This window comes from Passer domesticus, chromosome 2, assembly GCF_036417665.1.
Source record: "Passer domesticus isolate bPasDom1 chromosome 2, bPasDom1.hap1, whole genome shotgun sequence".
Lineage (NCBI taxonomy): Eukaryota > Metazoa > Chordata > Aves > Passeriformes > Passeridae > Passer > Passer domesticus.
The window spans coordinates 12,793,777-12,808,070 of record NC_087475.1 but is presented as its reverse complement, the minus strand read 5'-3'; the positions used below and the strand labels follow the sequence as shown (position 1 = coordinate 12,808,070).

General features: G+C 37.9%; 1 long non-coding RNA gene across 1 annotated transcript; it reads right to left on the bottom strand.

Moving 5' to 3' along the window:
- Nucleotides 1-643: 643 nt before the first annotated feature.
- On the bottom strand, nt 644-12,598 carry LOC135295196 (uncharacterized). The gene is made up of 3 exons (XR_010357221.1): nt 12,482-12,598; nt 3,009-3,057; nt 644-1,769 (listed from the first exon to the last, which is right to left on the bottom strand). It is a non-coding gene; the product is annotated as an uncharacterized LOC135295196 (long non-coding RNA).
- Nucleotides 12,599-14,294: the final 1,696 nt, after the last annotated feature.

Here is a 14,294-nt window from a genome sequence, read left to right as displayed (position 1 = left end):
TACATTTAAATTACACAATTCAAAGAATTCTAGGTTTACTCTTACACAGAGTTGATTAAATCGAGCAAGGAACCAGCCACATCCAGAAGAACTGAATACCATTACTCTGAATCAATGATTATGATAAAGACATAAAATCATAATCCAACTAATGAAACACCCTTGATATATTTGTTGGATGAAAATTGCTTTACATACTGTACAGATTGAAGATACGGTCCTGTTGTCATTGCCAAAGAATTAGCACAGAATCAAACAATTAGCCAGGCAAGAATGTTACTAAACCTTTTGCAACCAGGGAATGTGCAAGCAATTATTTTATCTCAGTGTGACAAGAGAAAATTACATTTAAACTGTGCTGCCAATAAACACAGCAACCTTTGCTTTTCCAGTATTGGTGCCTCAAGCAAGACCCGAGTGATTCAGACTGCAAAAGTTTCTAAGCATTTAAAAAATTCATTAATCCTGATTATCTGACATCTCTCCTGATAGATAAAAGCCTTAAAAGGATTCTTTAAACTTCTTCTCTGCCACAGCTTTACTTTGAGCTCTGGAATCACAGAACAGGACGGAGGGGATACCTGAAAAACACCTGGTCTGATCATTTAGTGTCTTAGATCAGATTACCTGTGACCCTGGCAAGACAAGTATTTCTGGTGAAGGAGACTACACCAGTTCTCTGTGTAATTTATTCCAATGCTTAATTGTTCCCACCATGAAGGTTTATTTCATGTACCTAGACAGAATTTGCCCCTGTGTCCACAGCATCTTGTCCCATGCTTCCTTGTGCAGGAAGTAGCTTCTCCTTCTTTGTTGCTACCTTTGAGGTATTGAAAGGCTGTGATTAGATCCCCCTCCTGAGTTTTCTCTTCCCTAGGCTGAATGGTCACAACCTTTTCAAATTTTTCTCATATGTGTGCTTCGCCCATCTTGGGGACCCTGGTTTTTGTCTCTTGAATGGAGGGTGGACCAAAACTGAGCACTCTATTTCATGTCTGGCCTAAGTAATGACACTTTATCACCTGCTGCATATATTCTTACTGATCCCTGTATCAAACACAGAGTTTGCTGCAAGAGTTCACAGCTGACCCAGGCTCATCTTGCTCCTCACAGCCCCCTAGGTCTTTTCCAAAATATCTACATCCCAGACATCCATCCCCCAGCTGTTACTGCTGCTTGGGATTATTTCAACCCAGGTTGGCATTTCTCTTTGTTTAACATCATGCATTGTATGGTTTGCAGATCTTTTCAGCCTGTTAATGTATCCCTGCATGCCAGCTCTTCCATCTGAAATATCTGCTTCCAATCCCAGTTTGCTACCAACTTACCCAGTAACTGAAGTCAAGCATTTCCCCTACCCAACACAGTTCAGATTAGAAAATCTAAAGAAAAAATACAATACATTTTTTCAATCAGAAAAATACAAATAAAAAGAATAAATAACAACTGTACAATTTGTTTGAAGACACAGCATGAAAGTATATGAAGACTATTTGGAAGGATCAGACAATTTTAGAGCTATGCAATCCATTCTTCTATGTAAACAATAATACAAAAAAATTAATAAACACACTGTTGACATATAAAATTCATATTTGTATTCAGCTATAACTGCTGTGGTAATTAGCCTACCTCAGAAAAATGTACTTACAGAAAACAGGTAATAAATAAATAGGTCATTAAATCAAAGGGAAGGAGAAATGGAGATGCCATGTTTCCTCCAGTTGGTGAAGAAATGGCTGTAAAAATGTCTCTGGCCTTGGGTATGACTGAAATGTTAATGAGAGTTGGTTGCATTAACTGTGCAAGGCTACCACGCATAACTTTGCTGAGGGAAGATGAAGGAATTCACACCAAAGCAAAGCTCTGAGCTCCTGCCTCTGAGCTGGAGAAGTTCATGGTGCCTGGATCAAATGGATGCTCAACAGATGCTGTAGCATATTCTGTTTGGAATCAGGGGCTTCAGCACTGCCCTTGGTATGCCCCACAGCCAAAACAGGGTGTTTTTAAAAATTATTTACAACTTTATCTTTCAATAAATTGGATTCTATGACCTTTATAAGCCAAGAGTATTGTCTCACTGAAATATGGCAGCTAAGAATATAGTCCAGCACACAGGAATTAGAAGTCTAAAATTTAGATCATCTGTTTCTGCTCAAAAAATCCTTCATTCCTTCATCTTTGAAAGTTTCTACCTTCTTTCTGAAATGGCTTTATGAGCTTCCTTTTTTTTTCCCCTCCAAAAAATTAGATAATAAGCTCAGAAATATATTTATATTATATAAAAGCTACAAATTTAAGCAAAAAAAATTGCTTCTCATGAAACATTCAGACATAAAAGTCATTCAATTTCTTAGACACTTGCATCTCTTCACTAAATTTCTGCAGGTGTGTCTGGATTTTTTTCTTTATTTGAACATTTTCTCTACACCTCTAGTACTGTTACAACTCTGCTGAGAAATGTATTTGGAATGACAAGTGTATACACAGCCAAATTTTTTATAAATTTTACTTCTTAATTCTCTTCATCATACATTTCCATTCACTTGGCATTTAATTTCCAGTCAGAGAAAACTTTAATAAGATTAATTAATTTCTCAGTCTGTCACTGCCTCACTTTGCCTGGCCTCTCAGACACATAAAAAATATTAACAAGAATTTGCTGATTATACAATAAAAGTATTGGTCAATTAATTTGCCAGTAGTAACCATACCAGAGTTTACTTCTCAAAATTGCAATTTTTCATTGGGACAGAGTTACTACTTCCAGGTTCCTTGTATACAGGTAACTGAATACCTAACAATTTTCTATGTCAATATAAAAAAATAGATGTACTTCTAAATGTTGTCTTTTTCAGAAAGGTGTATTACCAACTGGGAACTGCTTCGGCTGGGCATACAGCTGGTCAAACACAATTTCTAGTTTATTAACAGTACTTCATAATTCATCATGGTAGTGTAAGACAATCCAGAAAAAAAAAAAAAAAAGAATGCTTAGAATTACTCACCTTAATATCTTTTCTCTCTTTCCTGACAGATATTAAGAAAAAGGGAACTCTAGAACCAAGAAAACAATTTGATAAATATCCTGTACTAATTGATTTCAAGATTTCATGTTACTGCTGCTCTTCTTTTTAATCAGTAAAGAAAGAATGTTTTATGGATAATTATCTCTGGGGGAAATTTTGTTATATGATCCAATAAAGAAAGAAAACTACACCACTACAGAAAATATTGTTTGGTTGTCATCAGTAAACATTCTAAAAAACCTTTGCCATATCTTTATATTTTCTCATATCATATGGCTATAATTTTTATCTTCAGAGAAATACATAAGAGGGCTATGTTAGCACAGAATGACAGCTATCCTGGGACTTAGGAAACAAAGATTATGCTCAACTAAGCCAAAAATATTATTCACATGAAAAAATTCCCAAAGCAATGAAGACAAATCTTTGTCTGGGGACAGTGTGTATCTCAACAACAGCATACTTTGTGATGAAAAAAGACAAAGTGTTGATCCTCTAAAAATTCCTGCTCAGCAGTTGTAGAGTCAGAACTATGCTTAAGCTGTCTTTGGTGAAATGAAATTATGGAGAAACCTAAAAGTTCAAAATGTTCTACAATTTAGTAAATAAGCTTTTCTGAAAGTATGCACTTGCAGTTAAGCACTGATGACAATTCACCTAGAAAGAATGGTTTGGTGCAGGAAAAGGCTGCTCTCAAGGATGTGTCCCTGAGCACCTGAGAGGAGTCACATGCCAGTGGTGTCCGAGTTGCTGGTGTCAGAGGTGGGGAGGGTGCTCACTTGTTTGCAGCAAAAAAAATAATTATTTCAACAAATGTGAAAGAAATTGAAACATAGACGCAGGGATGGATTTAAAAGTGAGATGTTTTAGTATTTTAAAATTTCATTTTGTTAGAGAAAATCGGAGTGGTCCATCCTGCCAAGACTTATATAGAACCTTGTGGCATTTATAGTTAGACTAAGCACACAGAACAACCTGTGGATAGATAATTTTAATAACTTTTGAAACTTTAAGGCTTTTGATAACACACCTTTTAGCAACTTACAGAGACTTACTGATGTTATAGCTAATGCTGCAACTCAGAAGATCTCTGAGGATTTTCACACTTTGTGTCACAGGTGTGAATAGCAATAAATGAATAATGCAACATTGTTCAGTGGAAAGACTCTGAAGTAATGAGTCAGCTTAATCTAGGAGATGCTGTTCCCTGGTTTCTCTATAGGGAAAGGAAATGACACTAGAAAATGCAAAAGGGCAAAAAAAGGAAACAAATGTTCATGACAGGTCAGAGACCCAAGGGCCTGGCAGAGTAAGACAGGAAGCTTTGGGCAATGAAGGAGTCTGCACAAGTTTACAGTGATTAACTGCGACAGTGCCTTCACTTCTGGGCTTGGGTGTGTTTTTCTGCTGTTGGTTCTAGGGACATACCCTGTCTGTGTCTGCTCCCATGGCAGGGAAAAAGTCTAGCACCTTCACTCCTCTCTTCACACTGTTCTGCAAAAGGGAGCTCCACTCTTCCTCCAGGCATGCAGGGGCCACAATGTGCTGTCAGGGGCAGTGGGAAGCCCAGGATCCCAGGCTGAGCAGTGGCTCACACATTCAGATGCCTGAGGAGCTACCTGCCGTCAGAAGATGGTGCAGCACTGAGGCAGGTCACAGGCTCAGTGGTTACATTGGAAACAAAACCAAGCTGAATGCCATGGGCTGATCATCCCTACAGCCTAATTTCTAACACATTCACAAGGCACAATTGTGGCTGAAGCAAACTAGATTTCTGCTGGACAGTTCCTGGCCATGATCCACACAAGAGCATGCACCATTAGGGGCTAATGAACTCCACAGGCATAGGGGGAAAATGTGCACCAGCTTTGTTTCACTTTTCTGTATGAGGTCCTCTAATAGTATCTGGTATCTTAGTACATGACTAAATGCCCTCCTTTTGTTTCAACACTCTGCTAAGTTGTGACATTATGCTCACATTATTGCAGTCATTTTGGACTGAACAAACAACTCACAGAAATTACTTATATATTAGAGCCATGCAGCAGCATGTGGGGCACTGACTTACAGTTGAACACTATGTACTGTGGACATGTATTACTGTGTGCTATCATTCATCTCAGAAAAGAGCAGAATCCCTTAATTTAGGAGTACAACTCAAACCAATGATTCAGATGTAAAATCTCTTATAGCTCTCAGCAGAGTTTCTGCTGGGAAAATGATTATGATTGAGGATTTTTTTTAGGTTGGGAGTCTGCTCCTAAACCATAAATCAGAACATCCTCATGGATGGAATCTACATAAGCAACATTAACTACAGTGAGTTGAGGAAAGCAAGGCAGCATGCTCCACAAAAGCCTGAGGAGTCAGCCCTGGAGTCTCATTGTCATAAAGGGATCAGAAAAATAAAGTTCACATCTAGGAATGGAGCCAGAGGAACTGCTTACTGATATAGGCAAACACACTGAGAGATTCAGGGTTTAAGGACCTGATTCACCAGCTTGTTAAAAATCCAACAGCTTTTACCAGATTGCAAACTTTCAGTTCAATTCCTGCTGCTGAATAACTTGGCATAGGCTTTGAGGAGAGCAGAAAATACAAATAAATAATTAAATAAAATCACTGGAAATTTTATGCATACTGCTTTCATAGAATTCTTTCCTGAGTCTGGAATCTCAGTGTTGGCCAGTACTGTCACATACCAAAAATGTCACAGCATTTTCCAAAAGAAGGGCAGTAAGGCAGCTCCTTAGCTTAAGAGAGCTTCCTACTCAGAAAGGCAGATGTTTAAGGGTTGTACAGCTTTCTCCCAGCAGAACTAGTGGCAACAGAGAAAGGTAAAAAAATCTTTCCCCTCATCATCTGATATTCAAATATGTTCTTCAGTATTTTATATGGAATGGAGGCTGAGGTATAAGGAAAACTCTGAGAGGCCATTTCCTTTAACACACACAAAAGTCTCAAGTTCCTTTTTCTTACTGGCATATCTCTCCTGAAAATATAGCAATTGTGTTCATTTTCATGGTTAGACAAAAGCCTGGGAAAATAAACTAATTATTTTACTTTACTCTATATATCATATATATATATATATATATATATATATATATATGGCCAGTATACTGGATATACTTTCAAAATATAAAAATCTTTGCACAAGCTTGACATTACACCTATGTCAGCACACTCCATCTTTTAAATCCCAATACAGGAAAAAAGATCAGTTATTCATGCACTACCTTCAGCATTCAGAAGCTAAGAAATTTTTCTTGAAGTCAGCCATTATATGGCTCTTCTTTATTCAGTTCTCAAGAGGAAAAGAAAGGCCTGTGAGGACAGCAACAATATGTGTTATGCTGTGTTGAAATTTGGAATTCCTTTGTCATGCTGTATTAAGTGCAACCATGAGGAAAGATGAGGTCAAGGGGAAAAAAATCATGTAGGATTCCACAAGGCCACAGCTTCCACTGCAGTGCTGAAGCTCAAATTGTCATTGTGAAAAAGCTGTTAGACAAATACACAAAGGGCATTTTAAAATCATTTTAATAATAAAATATATGTCAGAACCATACTGAAAACTAGACTTCAGCTCAGTGAACTGTGTTTTCATGCCTTATACTATGCCAATTGCCATGCAAATAGCTATGAAATAGAGTTAAATATAATTTAGGAGTTCTATGTTTCACCAAGTAAGCATCAGAAAGCACTTGGTGCATTACATTAAAAAAAAAATCCTATGACAATTAAGGTGAACAAGTACAGAAAGTCTGGGGAACAGAAGAGATCACTGAAAGACCATTTTGAATTATGGGGCAGAGACTGCCTTCAACTCAAATATTGCTTTCAATTTCAAAAAATTCTCTGAGAATAAGGACACACTTGAATCTTTAAGAACTCCTTAAGAATCTAAGGAGTGAAACACACTAAAGATTTGAAGAATCTTAGCCATAACAACATAATATTGAAGCTTATGTTTTTAGGTACAAAGTACTTTCTTATCTGGTTAAATGCAATACAGATTTAGTCTTTCAGGATAAGAAGTATAGTATGACTTTTCTCCTCAAAGCATGGTTGTCATGGTTGTCCAGTCATGCACACTATCTGTCTGACATTGTGCTTGGCCTCTGCTTTAACTCACACTAGATACTTCTTGTGGTAGAGGAACCTACCTGGTGGAGGGACTAATTCACTACCCCTTTGGGTGGCATGACCCTGACTAAAGCAGGCCTGGCACCAGCTTTGCTGTGCCCAAGTTTTTCTAAAGACATTTCAGCACAACTTTGCCCTTAGATATGCCTCAAAGATCAACGTTTCTGCTCTACACCTCTGTGTCACTAAAAACACAAAAAGAGCAATGCACATGCATCTACTAAGTGTGAAGATGCTGGAAAGAAATTTCCTGTCAGATAGTTCCAGTGATATAAACCTGCCTAATGCCCTCTGTTAGCAAGAAAACCAGTTATTCCAGGTGCCAAGACTTCTTTCTCATTTGTTCCAAGAAGCAGAAACTTGTTGCAAGTATTTTATGAAATAGCAAAAGAATGCTGCCAGTGCAGTGCTCAGAGAGTGAGAGAACATGCTGAATTAGAAGGGAACCACCAGGATCATTGAGTCCAACTCTTGGCCCTGCACAGAACACCCCAAGAATCATACCATGTGGCCAAGAGTGTTCTCCAAATGCTTGCTGAACTCAGCCAGGCTTGGTGCTGTGACCACTTCCCTAGGGAGCCTGTTCCAGTGCCCAGCCACACTCTGGGTGATGAACCTTTTCCTGATATCCAGCCTGAACCTCCCTGACTCAGCTTCAGGCAATTCCCTTGGGTCCTGTCACTGTCACCACAGAGCAGAGATCAGTGCCTGCCCCTCATGAGGAAGTTGTACCTGCAGTGAGGTCTCCCCTCAGTCTCCTCCAGGCTGAACAGACCAAGTGTCCTCAGCCCCTCCTTGTACAGCTTCCTCTCCAGAGCTTCACCATCCTCGTTGCCCTCCTTTGGATGTTCTCTGACAGCTTAATGCATTTTTTATGTTGTCCTAACCAAAACTACACACGGGACTTGAGGTGAGCCACACCAGTGCAGAGTAGACTGGGACACGATGTGTTAATAAAATAATAACTGGGTGCATACACACTTGCAGTTCTTCCCCTCCTTCCTTGAAAGAGGTTTCTACAGCACTAACTTTATCTCTAAGGATAATTGCACAGTTTTTGCTGTTTGGTTTGAGGATTTGTTTGTTTGTTTGTTTTTGTTTGTTTGGGTTTTTTTTGTTTTGTTTTTTTGGGGGTTTTTTTGGTTTTGTTTTTTTTTTTTTTTTTGTTTTTTTTATTATATTATCCACAGAGTTTATCTAAAAGAAGAGAGACAGAACTAAAGGTCACAACTGAATAGGAAAAAACAAAAGCAATTATACAACTCCTCTCCTTCCTTAATCTCATGTGTCCTCGCAGTCATTAATGGAAAAAACACATTTTTGTCTTTTCAGATGCCTTTAGAGGCAAATCATTAGTCAGGATTGTAGCAAGGTAAAGTGAGTGACAGGGTGTGTCTCCTGGTACTTGACAAAGGCTGATGTGGCACATGTCAGCCCTGAAAAGAACTGCAGCTTTGGGCTGCTTTTTGGGGTACAATGGGCAAACAGTGTGTTAGGAAAGTTCCTGCTTGCCTGTAATTTAGGCAAAATTCAGTCTCAGCTGAATACTGAGTAAAGCCAGAAACATCTGCTAAAGCTGCCATGGGAACTCTAGTTTGAGAGCAATGTGTGCTGAGACAGGAGAGAAATGGATGTTCAACAGGTGCCTCATGGAGGCTTTTTCAACATCTTATTAAAAAAAACTTCCTAAAGACAAGTTAAGGACTGGAGATTGTGTGATCCCAGAAACACTTACTTAAAACAGTTCTAATAGAGCAAAAGTTATTACATAACGAAGAAATTCCATATGTTGGAAGTCTTAGGGGAAATGGATGAAAAATACTTAAGGATCACACAGATGTATTTCAAAGACAAAGTTCAGGTAAAAACAAAGTCAATTACAGGCTTGAATGACACAAAGGATGGTGTTAGAAACACCCAAAGTTTTCAGAGTTCAGATCATAAAGATGACAGAAATATTTTGACATACAGGAAGGCTAAGAACCATCAACATGTTGGTAAATGTTATAGAATAGGGTCAGTCAAATATCTCAATCAGATAACAAGCTATGCAAGAGCTATTGGAGCTTCTTGTGCCCAAGAAACAAAGAAATTAAATTCAACAGAACAAGATCTAAAATGGTATTAGAAAGATACATAGTGCTGAGTATAGCTTTATTTTTAAGAATAGAATATTGTAAAAATTCAGCTTTTTTAAGTTTAAAGGAACACAACTAAAATAAATAACCTGGGAATGTAATTAAATTGTTAAATGTGGAAACTGTCACAAGCAAAATGAGGAACTGGAACAAAAATCCCTGAAGTGTTGATGAGTGTTCATGTGGAGTTGTATTTGCAGAGACTAGATCTCCAAATTTAATTGAAAATTTTACAGTAAAGAAGTATATGTCTTGACCTAAATACAATCTGTAAATATACTTGGTTTTGACTTCCAACATCCTTTAAGATTTAATTTTAACTAAGCCATTAACTGGTGTGACAGTTTCTGTCAGACAAAATTGTTTCTTCGGTCTTCATTGCTACATAGCATCAGTACTACATAACAAAGAATAGTAATGTTACAGATTAATAACTATGAAATTATTTAAAGATAACAATTTTTAATGCCAGATATTACTACTGTAAGCAAAGGGTAGGAGATATCTAACAGAAAAGTGGGTTGGTAAGTCACAAACCCTGTGGTTTCACCCTCTGATAACAAGATAGCTGCACAGCCTGATTTAAAGAAAGCAAATTCCTTCTCACCTACTTTTTATGTGAAGAAAATTAAGAAAAAAAAAAGTTTGTGCTACTTCTTTCTCTATTCACACTCAAGTTGAAAATAAGCAGCATTTTTTATTTCTGTTCAGCAGATAAGCCATTCTGTGTGAAAGTTTCACTCTGGAAATTGTTATTGCATTCTGCATATGTTACTCTACAATTTCAGAGGAAAAGATAAACTTATCACCTTAGTTTTTGCTCAGTTTTTTCCTACATTAGGAAGTCTATATGTCTCCATCCTGCTTCTTCTCTGTAAACAGTTTCACTGCATTAAGTAAGACAGGACAGGGGAATAAATAAATTTTTCTCTGCCCTTGAAATCACATTGCTTTTAACCTAAAGTAATCTGGGTGTTTCCACTCTGCCCTGAACAGCTTTAAAAGTGACAGTGGAAGGTGACAACATAAACTGTTACAATAATTCTCCTAGGAGCTGCCTTGTTGCAGCTGGATTTGATAGTAATGTGTTTGTCAGGCTCTAGCACATCAGCTAAGGACAGTCCTGGGTGAGTGTCCTGAGTGCTGATCATAGCAATTGCACCAGTGAACTGTTTCTCATCTTACCAAATGGCTGTGAATAGGTTTTATTGCTTAATGAAGAGATTATGTTATTAAATACTCTGGCAAATTTTATTTTTTTTCTTTCTTTTCTTTTATGAAACACTATATTAGTGTGAATGGCAAGTATTCACTGTGTCTGAAAAAAGGAGGTAATTGCAAAAGGCCAAGGCCCTATCATAATCTCAAATTGAACAATTCTGTTACTACAGATTAGATGCCTTGAAATTATTTGATGTTGAGTAAGAAACAATATCTTTTTCCTCCTGCCCCCTAGTACAAAATATTGAATAAAAAACATTTAATTAAGGCTATCCTCCAGGCTACTGAATTGTTTCCATTAAATGTCCACCTCTCCTGACTTCTGCTCATTTTGGGAAATTAATTGAAAGCAATTATGTCTTAGAACTGTTTTGTCTTTTTGCTTTAATCAGTCGACTCCTATGCAGGTCTCCTACCTCTTAATGATGGTATTTTATCTTGTAATCAGTGTATGAGATGTGCTTTATATTGATATGTACTTCAAGCTGTGTCTATTTGTTAGCTTTTTGCAAAGTTAAGGAGCATCCTGTTTCAATCTGAACAGACTCTACATAAAATATAGAAATGTAATGTGAGCATTTTGCAGAAAATCTAGCAGAGATATTATTTTTCTTCATTTAAACATAGTCCAATTTTAGTTTGTGTGTGTGTGTGTGTACATATATACATACATATAAAAATATGTGTGCAGGTAGAGAGGAGTTGAGTGAAAACAACGTGGTTAACCTCTGTCATCCAGGAAAGGACACAACACACTGGTAGTATGTTATGTTTTGGAGAGGGGTAATACCTACACTTTAGATCTGTTAATTGAAAAATGACAGAGATCTTACTTCTAGTTTCAGATGGCAATTTTCCCCTCCAAACCGAATAACAACCACATCAGCACTGGATTTTAATAACTTTATATATTAACATATTGTATCTCAAAACCAAGATTCCTTTCACAGAAGGGTCCTTGGAGAAAAGGAATATTTCCCTTGGCAATGTATTAAGTGTCACATCTTTAAGAACATATAGTCTTAATGACTGCATTGGAATCTCTGAGTTGTACATTTAGATTCAAACTCAAAAATGCTCTGAAAATAAGTAATCTTATCAGCCTAGTTCTTGAAAGCCCCAGGTGCTCTACCAAGCCTTACATGTACTTATATTATAGTATCTTTTAGTTGTAAGAACTGCAAAAAATCCCTTTTAAAATATAAAATATCAGAAAAATTCTAAAGCACAGCAAGACAGGACAATAGACCTGACAGTTGAGAGCTGTCTCAGATGTTTTAACTGTAATGCCTAATAATCACTAAGGTGCAATACACTATTTTTTGTAATGAAAAGAGATAACTACACTGTGAAAAATAGCTCAGATTAAACACCCTAAAGAATTTAAGGATAGATAACACACCAGATGAAGGTTTACTGGAGGCAAGGTGAATGTCCATCCCAAGTACAAAAGTATGCATAAACCATTATAAGATTAATATTTCCTTTGTGATTCGATGCACATCCCAGCTTAACCTTTGCTTAATTTTTGCAGTGTATTTAAGTACATTGCTGAATCAGTGCCTCAAGTAGAATAATTACATTGATGGCATTGTATCAGCTGGAAGCCTGGAGGTTCAGTTTTCCCATATACTACCCTTTGAAGCAATTGTACAGGCTTGTTACTGCTAGAGGTGCTCAGACCCAGGGGATTTCAGGACATAGCAGGTATTTTCCCTGCCTGTCTGATTGTTCATATAAGATTCTCAAAAGAGTAGCTGAGAGAAAAAGCCCCTTCTAGCAGTTTTGATGGACGCGTAGCCTCTAAGAGTAAATTTGGCTGCTGGATCTGATACCAAATGACTGCATTTAACTGTTACTCTGAGAGGAACTGAAGTCTTTGAAGCCTTCTGCTTCATTTTAAATCAAGTGCACACTCACAAGGAGGACTCTGTGATCTCTCACCTGCACTATAGCCAGCTGGTCTCCCTGGAGTTGCACATCTGCAGCAGCAGGCCTGGCCCCCACAGTCCCTTCAGCCTCGTGCCTCTCTTGTAGACTGTCACTCGGCATAACCTCAGACCCCTCAGCCAAGCTGTCTGTGGTCTTGCACACAGATCACTAGAGTGCACACGCAGTTAAAACAATTAGAAATTGGATTCAGTGAGAGGATAGGATAAACTGTGCTGTCAGTAACCTGTTTGGGCATCACTAGCTCCTTTAATCTCCTTTTCCATTTATTTTTTCATATTTGTGCCTCTTGTACCTACTTAGCTCCTTCCCCCAAACAATCCTTAAAACCCTCCATAAAAGGTTTTACACGATGCCAAAATGCTCTTCCATCCTGGATCCCACAGGCAGAAGTCTACTTTAGTTTACATGGTGGTGCAAAGAGAGTTTCCGTCTCTGATTCATATTTTTAGGTTATAAACCAGGGTCAGCAGTCCTGTCCTTTTTCTTTGATAGTTTTAAGGACAGCTGATTCAGTGTTCTGCAATTTTCACTGGTTAGATTTTCACTGATGAGGCTACTACAAGTCCTCCAACTGTCACTGTTCCCCCGGTCATTGTGGGGTCTCTCTGATCTGCACAGTTTTCCCTTAGAAAACCTAGGAGTCATGCTCCTTCCCTTCAGTTTCCATTCTTTCAGTTTTGGGCCTGGTGGTGGAAGGACTCTTGTGCCACAGGCCAACTTTTGCACTTCCTATTTTTGCCCATGTGTTACAGTCAGGAACACAATTTCTAAAACATTTTATGGAGTCAGTGGAAGGAGTGATCTCAGAAGATACCTCCATGCTGCTTAAAGGTGAAGATACTACTTAGCTGATCTTTGTGTTCTGTCTTTTGTAGCTGGGGGCATGCTTTGCTCTGTCCACTGTATATAGGAGGTGTTTTAGGAACCTGTGTTAGGAAACAGTTAGAAGTGCACATGTACTTACTCCCAGTCTACACCAGTAAATTATCACCATAGAAGAGTTCAGCAAAACATACTAGAATCTGAGGAAAGCAAATAGTTGCACAATAACACCACTTTTTGGTCACTGGCCTTGCCTAATATCAGGTATGTTGCCATGTTGCCTTCTGTCTGACATCAGTTACATTTCCTAAATACCTTCATTCTGGGCACACATACTGTGAGCACCACTCGTGAACTTCAGGAAGGATTTAGGTCAGAGATTAATGTACTTTTGGGAGAAAAGTCATGTTAATCCTTGTGGTATTGTCTATTGATAATATGTTAATCCTTGCAGTATTGTCTGTGGATAATTTAAAGCAGCCAAGAAAAATGAATAAATGTTGCTCTAGGGAGAAAAGCAAATAACGACAGTTTCTTTTGTCAGCCACCAACCTACTGGGCTGATGCTGCAACTGTAGAAAATAAAAAATATTCTCACTGACCTAGAATGTGAAGACAAGTTTGCTAGTTAAGACAAAGAACCATAGGGAAAAAAAAAAGTCGAGCAAGATGTGGTTTAGTGATATGCTATTGGATGTGCATGCATGTGTTTAATGCTCTCCAGCAGAGGAGGGAAAGCATACATTCCATTTCACTTTTGAGATGGTAACAGCATCACAGTGCTACCAATGAACGAAATGCTCTAAGGGTATTTAAGGGGAATAATTCTATAGAGCTAATAATTCTAATTCTATGGAGAATTAAATTCAATTATTTTAGATTTTATTTTTTTAAGCAATAGAGAATGTGCTGCATAGACATGTAAGGGAAAAGCACTGGGTCTGCACTGTTTTGTTTTCCACATTTTCATGGGTAAGTCCTT